This window comes from Palaemon carinicauda, unplaced genomic scaffold (assembly GCF_036898095.1).
Source record: "Palaemon carinicauda isolate YSFRI2023 unplaced genomic scaffold, ASM3689809v2 scaffold91, whole genome shotgun sequence".
Classification (NCBI taxonomy): domain Eukaryota; kingdom Metazoa; phylum Arthropoda; class Malacostraca; order Decapoda; family Palaemonidae; genus Palaemon; species Palaemon carinicauda.
The window spans coordinates 160,001-175,744 of NW_027172215.1; the positions used below are offsets into that span (position 1 = coordinate 160,001).

At 40.6% G+C, this 15,744-nt stretch overlaps 1 long non-coding RNA gene across 1 annotated transcript in view; it reads left to right on the top strand.

Moving 5' to 3' along the window:
• Nucleotides 1-15,744, top strand: part of LOC137637663 (uncharacterized) — a 101,784-nt gene that overhangs the window by 76,478 nt on the left and 9,562 nt on the right. Inside the window, exon 2 of the long non-coding RNA XR_011043743.1 lies at nt 8,913-9,077. This is a non-coding gene — a long non-coding RNA (uncharacterized lncRNA). The remainder of the gene's footprint in view (nt 1-8,912; nt 9,078-15,744) is intronic.

Below are 15,744 nucleotides of genomic sequence, written 5' to 3' on the forward strand. Positions count from 1 at the left end.
TATCCTTTTATAGACAATAATATACTTTACGTTTGTTCTGGTTTCTATCAATGATTTTTGGAAGGCTATATAGGATAGGGACTATAAAAAAAAATCCTGGAAATGAATTGAAATAAATGGCAAGAGGCCGAATGGTCGGAAGAATGACTAAATCTCACAGATCTCGTAATTTCAAATAAAATTAATATATAAAAAAAGAGTTTATCTATTCAGAATGTCTATCCTGATATAGACTTTATTTTAATACACACATTTCAGTCTTTAATAACAACTTTAATCACTATTCATTATTTAAAATAAATTTGAAAAATTACGCTGTCCCTAAATCTCACAGACTTCGCGACTCCTAAAAGCCCTGAGGCGCCTCCCGCGGCCCACCGTGACCTTGGGCCCTGGAAGGAGCTTCAGGAGGTCCTACGTCCTGAGTGACTGAGTCCTGAGACTCCTGACGGGACAAGGTCAGTGAACAATGATTAGTGAACCTAAAGGGATCTACTATACTTTGTTCCTAAGGGTGAGGCTATTTTTTCCCTTTGTAACTTTATGTTGTTTTAATCGGTTTATATGTGTGTGTGTGTGTGTGGTCCATCGCAGGACAAAGGCCTCAGACATGTCCTTCCACTGAGTCTGTTTATAGTCTTTCTACGCCAGTTTACGCCCGCAAAGTTTCTTAGTTCGTCGATCCATCGTCTTCTCTTCCTTTCCCTCTGCTTCTTTTACAATCTCTAGAGACCCATTCTGTTGTTCTTAATGTCCATCTATTGTCTGTCATCCTCATTAAATGTCCTGACATTTATTAGACTTTATAATAGACTGAAAAGGTCAATAAACACATTAAATATATATAATTCTCTTATGCAAACCATAATGGAATTCAGTAAATATATCAATTGTCTTTTGTACCTTACAATCGTTTTACCGAAATCTTTGCATAAATAAAAACATATTCATCATGATCTCTTTTTTACAATTTTTTTGTTTTTCTCTCCCAATTTTCATGAAATATTTTCAGGTCTTCTTCTGTTCCCGTAATTATATAAAGAAAATCTATCTTATTGGTAAACGACTCAGTTTGTCTCGATAATTCATGCATTTATACATATTTCATGTGTTATTCACGTTAGTTTTCGTGATTTCTATACACACACATACACACATTTCTAAGAAGTTTTTGTTCATTATCTCGAGAGAGAGAGAGAGAGAGAGAGAGAGAGAGAGAGAGAGAGAGAGAGAGAGAGTGGTATGTGGCTGTGCTAAATAAAGATGTTTTCGCCCTTGTGTTACCATCGGTCATTTGCTCTCTCTCTCTCTCTCTCTCTCTCTCTCTCTCTCTCTCTCTCTTTAGGACAGCCACATACCCCTCTCTCTCTCTCTCTCTCTCTCTCTCTCTCTCTCTCTCTCTCTCTCTCTCTGCTTAATTGTCCCCATGCTGCTAATTTGTATAACTTACTCCACGATTAATAATAACAATAACAAATACTTTAGTCTAATGATTTTCTTGGAATAGGTCTACTGTTGGAAGTAGATGCAAGCGTTGAAAGAATTATAGGCCTACCCTTTCCTCCGATTAATCCCTTGGGATCACGGAGCCTCTCTCTCTCTTCTCCTCTCTCTCTCTCTCTCTCTCTCTCTTCTCTCTCTCTCTCTCTCTCTCTCTCTCTCTCTCTTCGCCATGATTTGCTTTCGCAACATTTAGAGGAAATTATTATTATTATTATTGTTGTTGTTGTTGTTGTTGTTGTTGTTGTTATTCTCTGAACCATGGTTTTCCACTGTCTTGGGATAGTGTTCTCTCGCTAAAGGGTACAACACTCAGGTACGCTATTTTATCTTATTTGTCTTCCTTTTTTTTAAGTTTATGGTTTACATATAATAGATTTATTTTAATTTTGTTTCTGTTCTTAAAATAGTTTAATTGTTCATGACTTCTCTCCTACTTTATTTATTCCCTTTCCTCACTGGACTATTTTTCCTTGTTGGAGCCTTGAAGGAAGCTCTCTTTAGAGACAAGTCGAAACCCTTTGAAAACCACAATAAATTCAGATTAAGAGATTAACACTAATACAGGGACGAGTATCCGAATTTCCCTCACCTTTTATTTACAACTGTACTTGTTTGCACAAGATCACTTAAATAACATCAACATCTTTACAATAATAACTTTTTTTATCGTAACACACACACTATGTATGTATGTATATATATATATATATATATATATATATATATATATATATATATATATATATATATATATCTTGTAGACTTTCCTTAGAGATTCTTTGCATCCATTGAATGCAACGTTTTCTTCACCTTCCACCAGTTTTTTTTTTTTTTTTTTTTTCAAAAGTGGAGATTTCTTTTCGTGCGTAAAAGTTTAACACTGTTTTTCTTAAAACATATCTGTTGAAGTCGTCTAGAGCAGTCACGGTACGAAGACGAGAGAGAGAGAGAGAGAGAGAGAGAGAGAGAGAGAGAGAGAGAGAGAGAGAGAGAGAGAGAGACTGGATTTAACTTCTGGTTAATCATAGCCACCTCTGGTTAATCCTGTGAGATTAGTCAAAAAGGAAAGACATCTGTCCTAAAGGGGCTTCCCTTTATCAGTTTCACTCAGTCTAAGTACTGTGTTCATTTTCCCTTAAAGTGGCTGAATCATTTTGACACGAGTACGCTACACAGTGGGACAGAAATCGTCTCAGCGGCCACGACAGATTGGTTTTACTATAGGTTGGTTTCCTGTGAACGGTCAGAGAAAAGGTCTCCCACCATCACCAATCCGTGGTTGGCCAGCGTGGTGATGAAAACTGGCCAAACTACAGCCATGAATAAGGACATGTCTGAGGTCTTTGTCCTGCAGTGGACTAGAAACGGCTACATAGATCTCTTTCTCTCTCTCTCTCTGGTTTGGCCAATTTTATCACTCAGCTGACCAAATGCAGATTGGTGATGGTGGGAGACTTTTATCTGGTCACTCACAGGAAACCAACCTAGTATTGGCGACCCAAGCAAATTAAATTGAAAATTGTTGGGAGATTTTTATCTATAAACTTGAATACGCAAAAAAAAGATATTTCAATTTTAATCATTTATAATAAATCCAGATGAAAATTGCAGATAAAATTATTATGTTAAAATTTGATTGATTTTAATCAAATGTAAAAATAAAAATTGTAAAAGTTATTTCCTTTAAATATTTGGAAAAAGAAGAAAAGTCTTTGTTTCATATTTTACCAGAAAAATTTAGAAAAATACCTTCAAACTTTGATTTCTTTACAAATAATAAAGAAAATATACCCATTTTTATATATTAATTCTTCAATATATCAAATTTTACAGTTAATTTTGATAAAAATATATTTTAAATATAAAGAATTTAAATTTGAAATGATAGTTCTATATTAGATAAGGATTAAGCCTGAGTTTCTAGTTACTCTTTAAAGCATATTTATTTTTTATATAATTTTAATAGTTTATTTATATATTAAGACGACAAACAAACTAATATATATTTATTATTTTAAACTGTGCTATTTTATTTTCAAATATTTGCGAGATATTAAAGGTAATTTGCCATTGTTTACATAAGAAGTTGACAATTACCTTTTAAATATCTATTATTGTCTACGGTTATTTTAACTCCCAATAGATGACGTCACAGCCGTTATTTTCACCATAAAACTTGGCGCCAAATTCAAACACTAACAAAATATCCTAATTATTCCAAATTATGAGAAATATACAGACTTTTCAACAAATTTTCTCGATTAAAATTAAACTTTGATAAAATCTAAGGGAATTTTATTGAAATTTTCACTATTTTTCATTCAAATAATCTATTTCATTTTGACCACGTGTTCTTGCTAAAATATCAGCTGATATTTTGCATTACCAGCTAATATTTGCAATGTACCTTTAATATATCATTTATATTTGATAAATAGAGAATTATTGGTATAAAATACTATTTAAAATAGATATTTATGGTTTAATAATACAATATTCAATAAAACAAATATTTATTAAGCATAAATTTAAAGTTTATACAATAGTTATATAATAGAAAAGTTAATAGTTGCAAAATTAGTTGTTTTTACAGTCAATAGGAGGCGATACCATCGCCCTGTCCATGAAAATTTTTTAGGTGCCGAGCGTAAAATGTGTATAAAAACATTATTAATTATTTTCAATATATCATAATCATATTTTAATTTAATAATTATATGGCTTAATAGTTTTAAATTCACTTTATATATGATTTTTTATATATTTTGAATTTAAGCTTGTTGACACTTAGATCATGGCGTCTACATTTAGGGGAATTATTCCAAAATCAGAAAAATTTAGGGATTTTGTGGACAGGTTTTTTAAACCAGTTTGATGGTTTAAGCAAAATTTGACTATTTATGGTTACAAAAATGTAATTCCTGAAATTAAAGACCTTTTATAATGTAACTAGAAAGTAGAGAAATATATATGATACTGAATATATATTTTGTTGATTAATGCTAGGGAGAAAGTTAGCCCCTATCTTAGGGGAAGTTTCGTTTGTTTAGGTATGTTTATCTTCATAACAATATGGCAGACGCCGGACGGTCTGATACATCCAGCTCTTCAATGCCCGTCCCTGTTCATAAGTTTTATTTAATTTTTGTGCCTTTTACAGTGACTTTCCTGTAAGTATTAGTATAAGAATTTAATCTATATAAGTCTATTGTTAATTTGAAATATAATTAAAAGTGACAATCTTGGAATTGATGTGGAAAATATAGATATAGAGTTTTTGAACCGGCTTCTAGTGACAGTACCGTGTTTCATGCTATAGCCTACATATAAATATATTCATTTATAATTCAAGGTTATTTTAGTATTCATATTGTATAAAGGTCAATTAGGAAGGTCATGTTAAGGTCCATATCAGAATCTGTTACTTGAGTTATAGATTGTGTTATTTACTTAACCCCAATTTTAGATTTTCACATTTTCGTAGTGTCAGAGACTGGACTTCATGATTCTATTATGTGATTCAAATTCCATGATCCAGGCCATTGCTGGAAATTCATGGAATTATGTATGTAGTTTTGGATTATCATAAAAAGTTAACATATCAATTTTATTGTAACCACCAAATGTGTTAATGGCAGATCATTTCTTCCCTTACCTAACCTAACCTACCCCAGTATGTGAGGGTCTTACCTTAGGCAAAGACCCTTGTTATATATTTGCTGAAGACCTTTAACTTGCCTGATGTTGAATGACTTGTGAGTTATTAAAAACACTTTAATTTAATTAACATATTTCCAGCCTCAATTATAAGGAATTTTTGAAGTGTTATAATTTGTTCAGCATTTTTTAAAAGCTTGAGATTCAGCATTACTCTCTGCAAGTACTTCTTGCGCCATCTACTGCCTTCGTAGATTTGAACAGAAAGTTTGCTTGGTACAAGCACTGTATTTGTTTTGAGAAGTTTGTTTGTATGTGCGTTGTTCATTCAGTATGTTGGGTGTATGTTTAAGCAGGAAAACTATATATTTATTTACCAAGGCACTTCCCCAATTTTGGGGGGTAGCTGACATCTAACAAGTGAAAAAAAGGGGAGGTTTCCTTCCTACGCTTCTCCCAGCCTGATGATGGACTCAACAAAGTTCGGCTGGTACTGCTAGCAAAACTAGACACAACATACTTTTCTTAGAGTTTTCAATAACTATTGGGAAAAATCTGCCTGGCTGAGTTAAACATGATTAATATATATTTGTTCCTGCAGATATAAAAAGGCAATGTTTTTTTCATAGCGTGAACTCGGCTGTCAAACTATATAATGACGTGTCGTCTGTGACTGTCTATCGGGATGGGAAGCTCTCTAATCCATACACTTAGTTTTCAGGGGCACTGCCTATTTTTATCATTTCCTGTAGATAATGGTTAGTATATCTCTTATGTCATTATTGTTCTTAAAACTCTATACAGAATTGTTCATTACTTTCCTTCCTTCCTCACTAGGCTTTTGTTCCCTATTGGGGCCCTTGGTCTTGTAGCATCCTGCGTTTCCAACTAGGGTTGTAGCTTAGCAATTAATGGTAATAAAAGAAATTAAAGAAGAAAAAAGTTTGTACATCTGACTGTATTGTATATTTAACCTGCTAATATAAACCTGTTTTGGTTTAAAGGCTCCAAATTTGATGCTGGCGTTGGATTTTTGTCTTAGAGTATCGTCTGTATTTACTACCAAACTTAATGGCATCCTGACTCCTATGGACATAAATAACCTTATAGGAAGGGGGGCCAGTTTTACAATATTTTGTGATGTAAGGAGTCTCCTACAAAATTTCAAAGGTTTTAATTCTAGTAACCCTTGAGTTTTTAAGATTTTAGAGTGCTCATTATTATTGGGCTGAGAGGTATAACAATTCAATTATGCTGGGTTCTAGCAGGTATACAAGTTAAGTTTTGCAGGGTACCGACAAACCTGCTCATAAATGAAGAGGTAGATAGAGAGGTAAAGGAAGCTGCAACTGATTTGCTTTGTCGGCTACCTATTGGACACGCTCGTCTGATGCACAAGGTTTTTTATGACTGGCTGAAATTAGCCATTTTGCAAACTGGTACCCCTTCCATAGAGGCATTTTTTGACCTAATGCCCCACTGTTGTGTCCTTGAGAAATAGATGTGTTAGAGGTTCGAGGTAGGGATAGCGGTTGGCAAAGATTCTTGGGCGGATTGGAGTATCTCTCAGAGTTCTCGTAATTCTACCGGCTGAGAAAAATTGTCATAGGTCATAAAACTACGCATCACTTAAGCCTGCTCGCACTTTGGGTAACCACCTGTTCCCAAACATTCTCCCTTGAGTGTATACTCCCCTGGATGCGCGCACTATACGATTAGTGTGCGTTCTAAGAACTGTGAATATAGTATTCTCCTTGTTGTGCACTGTTCCGTTCGCATTTGCCATTCACCGGGTGCACGTGGTGCTGATTTTGACTATTGCTCTCCGCTTAGCATGTAAACGCCCATCTATTTGCACTCCATGTGGCTTCTCAAGGCGAGAGAACACGCACCAAGAACATATTTTCCTTGAAAATACTATACTGTACATGTTGGTATGAGATACACCTACTTACTCCCTGTGTTCTATGTCACAAAGGGGAGTTAGCACACTACCAGTAGGGATAAGGACTGTTCCATTCTCTTCCTTTCTTGCACAATGACTCCAAGTTTTGGGAGAGAGAAAACAAACTGGGACCATTCTCATTGTGTGTACAGGTTACGAGATGTTAGCGGCACTAGTGCAAGGCATCAGTGTGCCCTTCAATTTTGTGTTTCGTCTTTAGGGCAAGATTCTGATTGTGTTTGCTCCTTACAAGACAATTTTCTCTTGCTTCTCTTGATCAGCGTTTTCTCTTTGAATTGGCTATACGCTGCTATTGCAAAAGTTACACAGTTAGGCTACCCAAGTTAGTTACTGCTATCAGGAACCTTATAGAAGGTTATCACGATGGGAACCACATTACAATCGCTTACTGAGACGCGAAACCTGTCGGTGGAGAACCGCAAGATCTGGAACATGGATTAGAGCGTATACTCTTACCTCTAGCGTTCGTCACATTTGAATCACCAGGGGACTCATTCACGTGATTCCATTACCAGTTTCTTCACAGCACTCCTTCCATAGAGGAGGTAGAAGGAAACAGAAACTCAGGATGGCAAATCTGTCGAAGAGCCTAGAGACTAGACAATATGTTTGTATGGCGTCATGGGAGGAATACCTTAGGATTTTCAGTATGGGGTATAAGAACGCCAAAAGAACTCCATCTCGTTGATCATGTCCGAGACTATTCACATCCCTTGATTTTAAACCATCCAGTATGGTCGGAGGAAATTTCTCCTACCTAAGGTTAATAAGTCTCCGATTAAAGAACGGGGTTTGATATTAGCGGAGGAATAAATCTCAAATTTTAAAAGTAATTTGTCATTTTCATAATTATTCAAACCTGAGTTTTTAAGGTCCATTTCCCTCTTCAACTGCAAGCCTTAAATGAAAGCCTTAAGCTTAAGATTAAAGCTTGAATCTCAAGCTTAATATGGGCCAGTAACTAAGGACATCTCATATATTGACAGCTGAAGTTCAGTCGAAGCTGTAGACATATTCTTACTAAAGAACGTTATTTTGTAAAGTTAGGGAAAATACAAATTACTTGTGATATAATTCATTCTACATTTCAAGTTTAAAAGTCTATTACATTTTATTAAATGAAACCAGACGGGTAAAAAGACATAGAAATATACCAAAGTGTTTTATTATGTATATAAGAACTTTGATTGTAATCTAACGGTTTTTAAGTTATAGAGTTAGGCAAATTGAACATTCGCAAATGTGAACTGTTTTTTTATAAGGATTAACTGTTATGTAAATAGCTAGAAGTGATTAAATTTTGAAAGGTCAAGGTCACAGTCAAGCAAAATGTCCAATTCACGTAATCTTTCGTAAATTTGGACATCTTTGTCAGAGAGACTTCAAACTTGGTTCATATTTGAGTGTACTGTATTGAAATCCACGCCAATTAATATGTGTAAAGGTCAAAGGTCAAGGTCGAGAAATAAGGTGCCGCGGCGGAGGTCTGCACTTTACCGAATGCTCCTCTTGTTTTAAAAAGCAACACTAAAAATGAAATAAATTTTTATATGTTTTTATATTTGTACGTATAACTTAATTTTGTAAGTTGGCAAAACTGTCATGTAAACGGAAGTAAATTTATTTGTGTATAAAATGTATTTGCTGATTCACTTATGGTTAATATTAGTGATTTTCCGGATTCTTTATATATATTTTTAAATCCAAGTTTAGGTGACACCAATGTGACTTATTTTATATCGGTTAATAAAATTTCCGTTGAATATATAAGATTTTCAATTTGCAGGTGACCTACGATGCAGGATGAGTCAAGGACAGAGGCAATGTAGGCGACCTGTAATAAGTCTCCGTTGGGAGAAGGGTCTATTCTTCTCTCTCCGAGCCTCAGCCTTCGGCTCCCCCAGCGGGATAGCGTACTCCCTGTCCAAACAGTTTCTACACCCTTGTAAAGGTTTGTCTCTCGGTTAATAGGTATAGAAAATAACTCTCTGGATCATTTATATTATTTGATAATTTGTGATATTTCCTCAATCTTAGAGAACAGAAGTCCTAACTTGAGAACAAATAGGTTCCAAGAATCTGTCTTATATGTCGATTGTTAAATTTTATTGTAGAATAATCTGAACCTAACTCGCATGCCTACAACGTTTAGCTTAAAAAGTCGAGAAATAGTTTTTTAATTTAAAATAAAAATGTTATGTTCATAGCTCTGTCTATCACCAGCGTAACTCAAAAAGTTACATTTGAATTTTTATGAAAATTACGGATTATTTCAGAAATGGGCTGACTTAGAAGTAGTTAGAATTTGGCTGTAATAGGCCCTGTATTAGTACCTCTGCCATTGAAGTTGGGAGGAGGTTATGTTTTTGTCCCTTTTTGTCCTTTTGTCTGTGAACAACTTTTACGGATTAATTTTTATATCGAGACGTTGAATTGATCTAATTTTGAAAGTCTTAGGTCAAAGGTCAAGGTCAGCTGAATGAACCCTAACCTCAACCCCAAGTTCACATAGGGTTTTCACACAGACTTCAAATACGCCTACAGTCTAAATTGATTCTTGGAAAGGCAAGCTGGTTTTGAGAAATAAGCTACCGTGGTGGAGTCTGCACCCTGAGTGCTTTTCTAGTGTTATCATAGAGTAGATTCATTCGCAGGCAATATATGAGAAAGGGGAAGGTTGGTCCTATGTAGACGTCAGCTTATTCCAATTGATGTCTATCAGTAGATCATTAGAAGTTCTCTCGTTGCTCTTCACCACCCTAGACTGATAGGGTTGCACAGATACCATCTGTTGGGTTCTACTTGCTGAGGGTCATCATGGGATTTAAAACTTAGATTAACTGTGTGCGCTAATTTATCTCGACTTTTACGAAAAAGAGGAAGCCAATTCACTTCTTAAAGTATTTTATTTTTCAATATTAAACTTACCCGATAATCATGTAGCTGTCAACTCCGTTGCCCGACAGAATTATACGGGAGGGATACGCCAGCTATCACAATACTAGAAGGGGGTGTACTCACCAGCGCCACCTGTGGCCAGGTACTATAGTACTTCTTGTTGACACCTCCTCAATTTTTCCTCTGTCGTGCTTCCGGCAAGACGTTCTGGGATACGCTTATGTTCTTGGAGTTATTTTCACGGCTTTTGGTGAAGTATTTCTCTCAGATTTCGGCTGTCGCTTTACTGGAAAACTTCTATATTAGCTTAGATAGCTATTATTTAGTCCTGATTAATGGTTAACGATCTTTTTGCTTGATTTGGAATCCCCACTTGGCTAACTCTTTGATTCAAGATGTCTGACATTTCACAAGCCCCACCCCATAGACGATGTAGGTCTTGTAATAGGCGTATTCCGAAGGCCTCGGTAGATCCTCACACCGCTTGTTCTGACTGTAGGGAAAGACCCTGTCAGTTGGAAGATCGATGTGAGGAATGCGCCGGACTTTCGGAACTTGATTTTGTCCGATTTCTTAAGTATTCAACCAAGTTAGAGAGAGAGAGAGTTAGGAGGAGTTCTTCTCGCTCTTCACTTTTTTCCTCACCTCATGATCCCCTACCTTTTCCTCCCCCTGTAGTGGCTACCCCCGAACCTACTATTTGCCCTCAACCTGATATGTCTATTGTTTTGAGTGCCATTCAGGCTTTAGGTGACAAAGTGGAGTCGGTGGTTAGTGATCATAAGTCTCTTATGGCCGAAGTCAAGGAACTTAAGGTCAAGAGTGCAGTGGGTGGTAATAGTGCCAGTGCTGTGACAAGTGCTAGTGTCAGTGCAGTGCCAAGTGCTAGTGTCAGTGTCAGTGTGGTGCGTGAGGGTACTTCTGTGCGTGCCAGTCGTCCTCCTAGTCCGGGACCTCTTGCAAGCTCCCAAGCCCAGGGGAGAAGCAATGTCGAAGGGCAAAAGGGTTCGGCAGGCCTTGATCGGCGCACAGAAGTATCCTCGGTGGTTGCGGGCGTGTCTTCCAGAGACCGTCACTCCCACCCGCAGACGATTGAGCCCGTCTTTTACTCGTCTGCTGTAGATTTGTCAGGGAGGAAACGTTGGACTCAGGTCTCAAGACCGCTCAAACGCAGAGTCCAGACCTCAAGAGCTCTTCAACCTGGCTGCAGTCATAGGATCAGCTCTGACTCGCCGCAGTCATCTGTTGAATGCACCCCTCCTAAGAGGAGTAAGGTGCTGCCGCAACAGATCTCTTCTGTTCAGGCTTTGCCTCAGCAGACCTTAGTGTCTGCCGACCCCAAGTTGACTCTACTGCAGTCCATGCAGTCACAACTTGCGGTCTTGATGCGTGAGTGTCAGGCTGAGAAGGTTACACCTCCTCCTGCGATCGCTCCGCCTAACCGCAGTCCTGTCTGCCAGGCGTACGATGTTGAGGCTCCTCAGGATACCTTACCATGTACTGAGTTGCCAGTTTCCAGCGGTGTGCAGCTACCTCCGCCTTCCTTAAGGCAACCTCAGCAATGGGAACAGGAAGCTTATACCTTACTTCCTCCGCTTCCACTTGCGGTTCCACCAGTGAGGCTACACTCTCTTGAGGTACAACAACCTCTCCCATCCATGAGGCAGACTCCTCAGCTCTCGCTGCAGCGACCTCAACCCTCCTCAAGGCGAGAGCCTCAACACCTTAGCCTTGCGCCTCAGGAACCTCAACTCGCGAGACAATTACTGCGTTCTGCGCAGCCACTACCTCAACGCTCGCAGCTCACACCTCAGGAACCTCAACTCGTTCCTCAGGAACATGCTACTGCGCATCCACCAACCTTACAGCAAGCGCAACTCTTGAGTCAAGACACTCATGCCAGGAGTCAGCCTCCTCCACCCATGCGCCTACCTTCTGCTACTTCCTTTGACCAGCCTTTGCAGCCTGAGCCTCAGGTGTTGCCTCAACAGAGACTTGAGGATGAAACCACAAGTGTTTTTGCTCGTGCAGATTCTGCTGTTCAGCATACCTTACCTCTCACTTCGCCACTCTCTGGTGATGAGGTTTCTGATGATGAGGCTGCACACCTGGATCCCTCATCAGACGTAGATGATTCCAAGTCTTCTCCGCCTCCTATGACTTTCATAAGGTCTTGGCTCTATTCAGAGAGGTATACCCAGACCATTTTGTCTCTGCTACCCCCCGCTCTCCGCCATCTGAGTTTTCGCTGGGCATGCAGCCAGCCAAGTCAACGTATACTAAGCTCGTCTTTGCAAGGTCCTCCAAGAGAGCATTAAGAATTTTAGGGGAGTGGCTGCAGTCTAAGCAGCAACTAGGAAAGACTTCCTTCATGTTTCCTCCGTCTAAGCTCACTTCTAAAGCGGGCGTTTGGTATGCCACAGGAGAGGAACCAGGCTTGGGAGTTCCTGCCTCTGCCCAGGCTGACTTCTCAAGTCTGGTGGACTCTCCTCGTAGAACAGCAATGAGGCGCTCTAAGGTTTGCTGGACCTTCTCCGATCTAGATCACTTCCTAAAAGGTGTATTTAGAGCCTTTGAGATGTTCAATTTCCTAGACTGGTGCCTGGGGGCCCTTAGCAAGAAGACCTCCCCTGCGGACAAGGACTCAGCCATGCTCTTAATGTCCTGCATGGATAAGGCTATTAGGGATGGATCTGGCGAGCTTGCTTCGATGTTTGTGTCAGGAGTGCTTAAGAAAAGGGAGCAGCTTTGTTCCTTCCTTTCCTCCAGCATTACACCTTGTCAAAGGTCTCAACTCCTTTTCGCTCCGCTCTCTAAGTTCCTGTTCCCTGAAGAACTTGTTAAGGACTTGTCTGCGGCCCTGATACAAAAGGACACCCATGATCTTGTGGCCTCATCTGCTCGTAAGACTAAGGTTGCTACCTCAGTCCCCAGGACTTATCGCACCCCAGTGGCTGATACTCCTGCTACGAGGTTTATTCCGCCCTTTCGTGGTAGAGCCCCCAGCCGAGGAAGCTCCCGTCCAGACTCTTCCAGGAGCAAGTCTAGGAAAGGTTCCAAGACCTCTAGAGGCAAAAACTGACTCTCCTCCTCTCCAGACAGCAGTAGGAGCCAGACTCAAGATCTTCTGGCAAGCCTGGGAAAAGAGAGGTGCAGACGCCCAGTCTGTCAGTTGGCTGAGGGAGGGTTACAGGATACCATTCTGCCACAAACCCCCTCTGACCACATCTCCCATCAACCTCTCTCCCAACTACAAAGAAAAGGACAAGAGGCTAGCGTTGCACCAGGAGGTGTCGCTCCTTATACAGAAGAAGGCAGTGGTTATAGTCCGGGACCATCAATCCCCGGGCTTCTACAACCGTCTCTTTCTGGTGGCCAAGAAGACAGGAGGTTGGAGACCGGTGCTGGACGTCAGCGCGCTCAATGCTTTTGTCACCAAGCAGACGTTCACGATGGAGACGACGAAGTCGGTCCTAGCAGCGGTCAGACAGGAGGACTGGATGGTCTCGTTGGACCTGAAAGATGCATACTTTCACGTTCCTATTCATCCAGACTCCCAACCTTTCCTGAGATTCGTTTTTGGAAAGGTTGTCTACCAATTCCAAGCCCTGTGTTTTGGCCTAAGCACAGCTCCTATGGTGTTTACGCATCTGATGAGGAATATAGCAAAATTCCTCCACTTATCGGACATCAGAGCCTCCCTTTATTTGGACGACTGGCTGTTGAGAGCCTCCACGAGTCGTCGCTGTCTGGAGAGTCTCAACTGGACTTTGGACTTGATCAAAGAACTGGGTCTGTTAGTCAATCTAGAAAAGTCCCAGCTCATTCCCTCCCAATCCATTGTGTACCTGGGAATGGAGATTCAGAGTCAGGATTTTCGGGCTTTTCCATCGGCCCCAAGGATAAGCCAAGCCCTAGATTGCATCCTGAGCATGCTGAAGAGGAGCAGTTGCTCGGTGAGACAGTGGATGAGTCTCACAGGGACCCTTTCATCGTTGGCCCTGTTCGTCGAGCTAGGGAGACTCCACCTCCGCCCTCTTCAATTCCATCTAGCAGCTCATTGGGACAAGGGTTTGACTCTCGAAGCAGTCTCTATCCCAGTCACCAAAGAGATGAAGACCACTCTCTTGTGGTGGAAGACCAATCTCCTTCTCAGAGAGGGCCTATCGTTGGCGATTCAGACCCCCAATCTTCATCTCTTCTCGGATGCATCGGACTCGGGCTGGGGCGCGACCTTGAACGGACGGGAGTGCTCGGGAACGTGGAACGAGGAACAGGAAACGCTCCACATCAACTGCAAGGAGCTACTAGCAGTTCATTTAGCCCTATTGTACTTCAAGTCCCTCCTGCTAGGCAAGGTGGTGGAGGTGAACTCCGACAACACCACAGCCTTGGCTTACATCTCCAAGCAAGGAGGGACCCATTCGAGGAGCCTATACGAGATAGCAAGGGACCTCCTCATTTGGTCAAGAAGTCTAAACCTCACCCTAGTTACGAGGTTCATTCAAGGCAACATGAACGTCTCAGCAGATCGCCTAAGCAGAAGGGATCAGGTCATCCCCACGGAATGGACCCTCCACAAGAGCGTGTGCAACAGACTTTGGACCTTGTGGGGTCAGCCGACAATAGATCTGTTTGCCACCTCCATGACCAAGAGACTTCCTTTGTACTGTTCCCCAGTTCCAGACCCAGCAGCAGTTCATGTGGATGCTTTTCTGCTGAACTGGTCCCATCTCGACCTTTACGCATTCCCACCGTTCAAGATCATAAACAAAGTCCTTCAGAAGTTCATCTCGCACGAAGGGACACGGCTGACGCTGGTTGCTCCCCTTTGGCCTGCAAGAGAATGGTTCACAGAGGTACTACAATGGCTGGTCGACGTCCCCAGGACTCTCCCTCTAAGAGTGGACCTTCTACGTCAACCTCACGTAGACAGGTTGCACCCAAACCTCCACGCTCTTCGACTGACTGCCTTCAGACTGTCGAAAGATTCGCTAGAGCTAGAGGCTTTTCGAAGGAGGCAGCCAGTGCGATTGCCAGAGCAAGGAGGATATCCACTCGAAGAGTCTACCAATCCAAGTGGGAAGTCTTCCGGAGCTGGTGTAGAGCCAATGCAGTTTCCTCTACCAATACCTCTGTGACCCAAATAGCTGACTTCCTATTACATCTTAGGAATGAGAGATCCCTTTCAACTCCTACGATTAAAGGGTACAGGAGTATGTTGGCTTCAGTTCTCCGCCACAGAGGTTTGGACAGAGGTTTGGACCTTTCTTCCAACAAGGACCTTCAAGACATCCTTAAGTCTTTTGAGACTTCTAAAGAACGTCGTCTACCCACTCCAGGCTGGAATCTGGACGTAGTCTTAAGGTTCCTTATGTCACCTAGGTTCGAACCTCTCCAGTCAGCTTCCTTCAAGGACCTTACCCTCAAGACTCTTTTTCTCATCTGCCTTGCAACAGCTAAGAGAGTCAGTGAGGTTCATGCCTTCAGCAAGAACATTGGGTTCACATCCGAATCTGCAACATGTTCTTTACAGCTCGGATTCTTAGCTAAGAATGAACTTCCTTCACGTCCTTGGCCTAGATCGTTTGAAATACCTAGCCTCTCCAACATGGTAGGTAACGAGCTAGAAAGAGTTCCTTGCCCTGTCAGAGCTCTAAAATTTTATCTTAATAGGTCAAAACCTATTCGAGGACAGTCAGAAGCCTTATGGTGTGCAA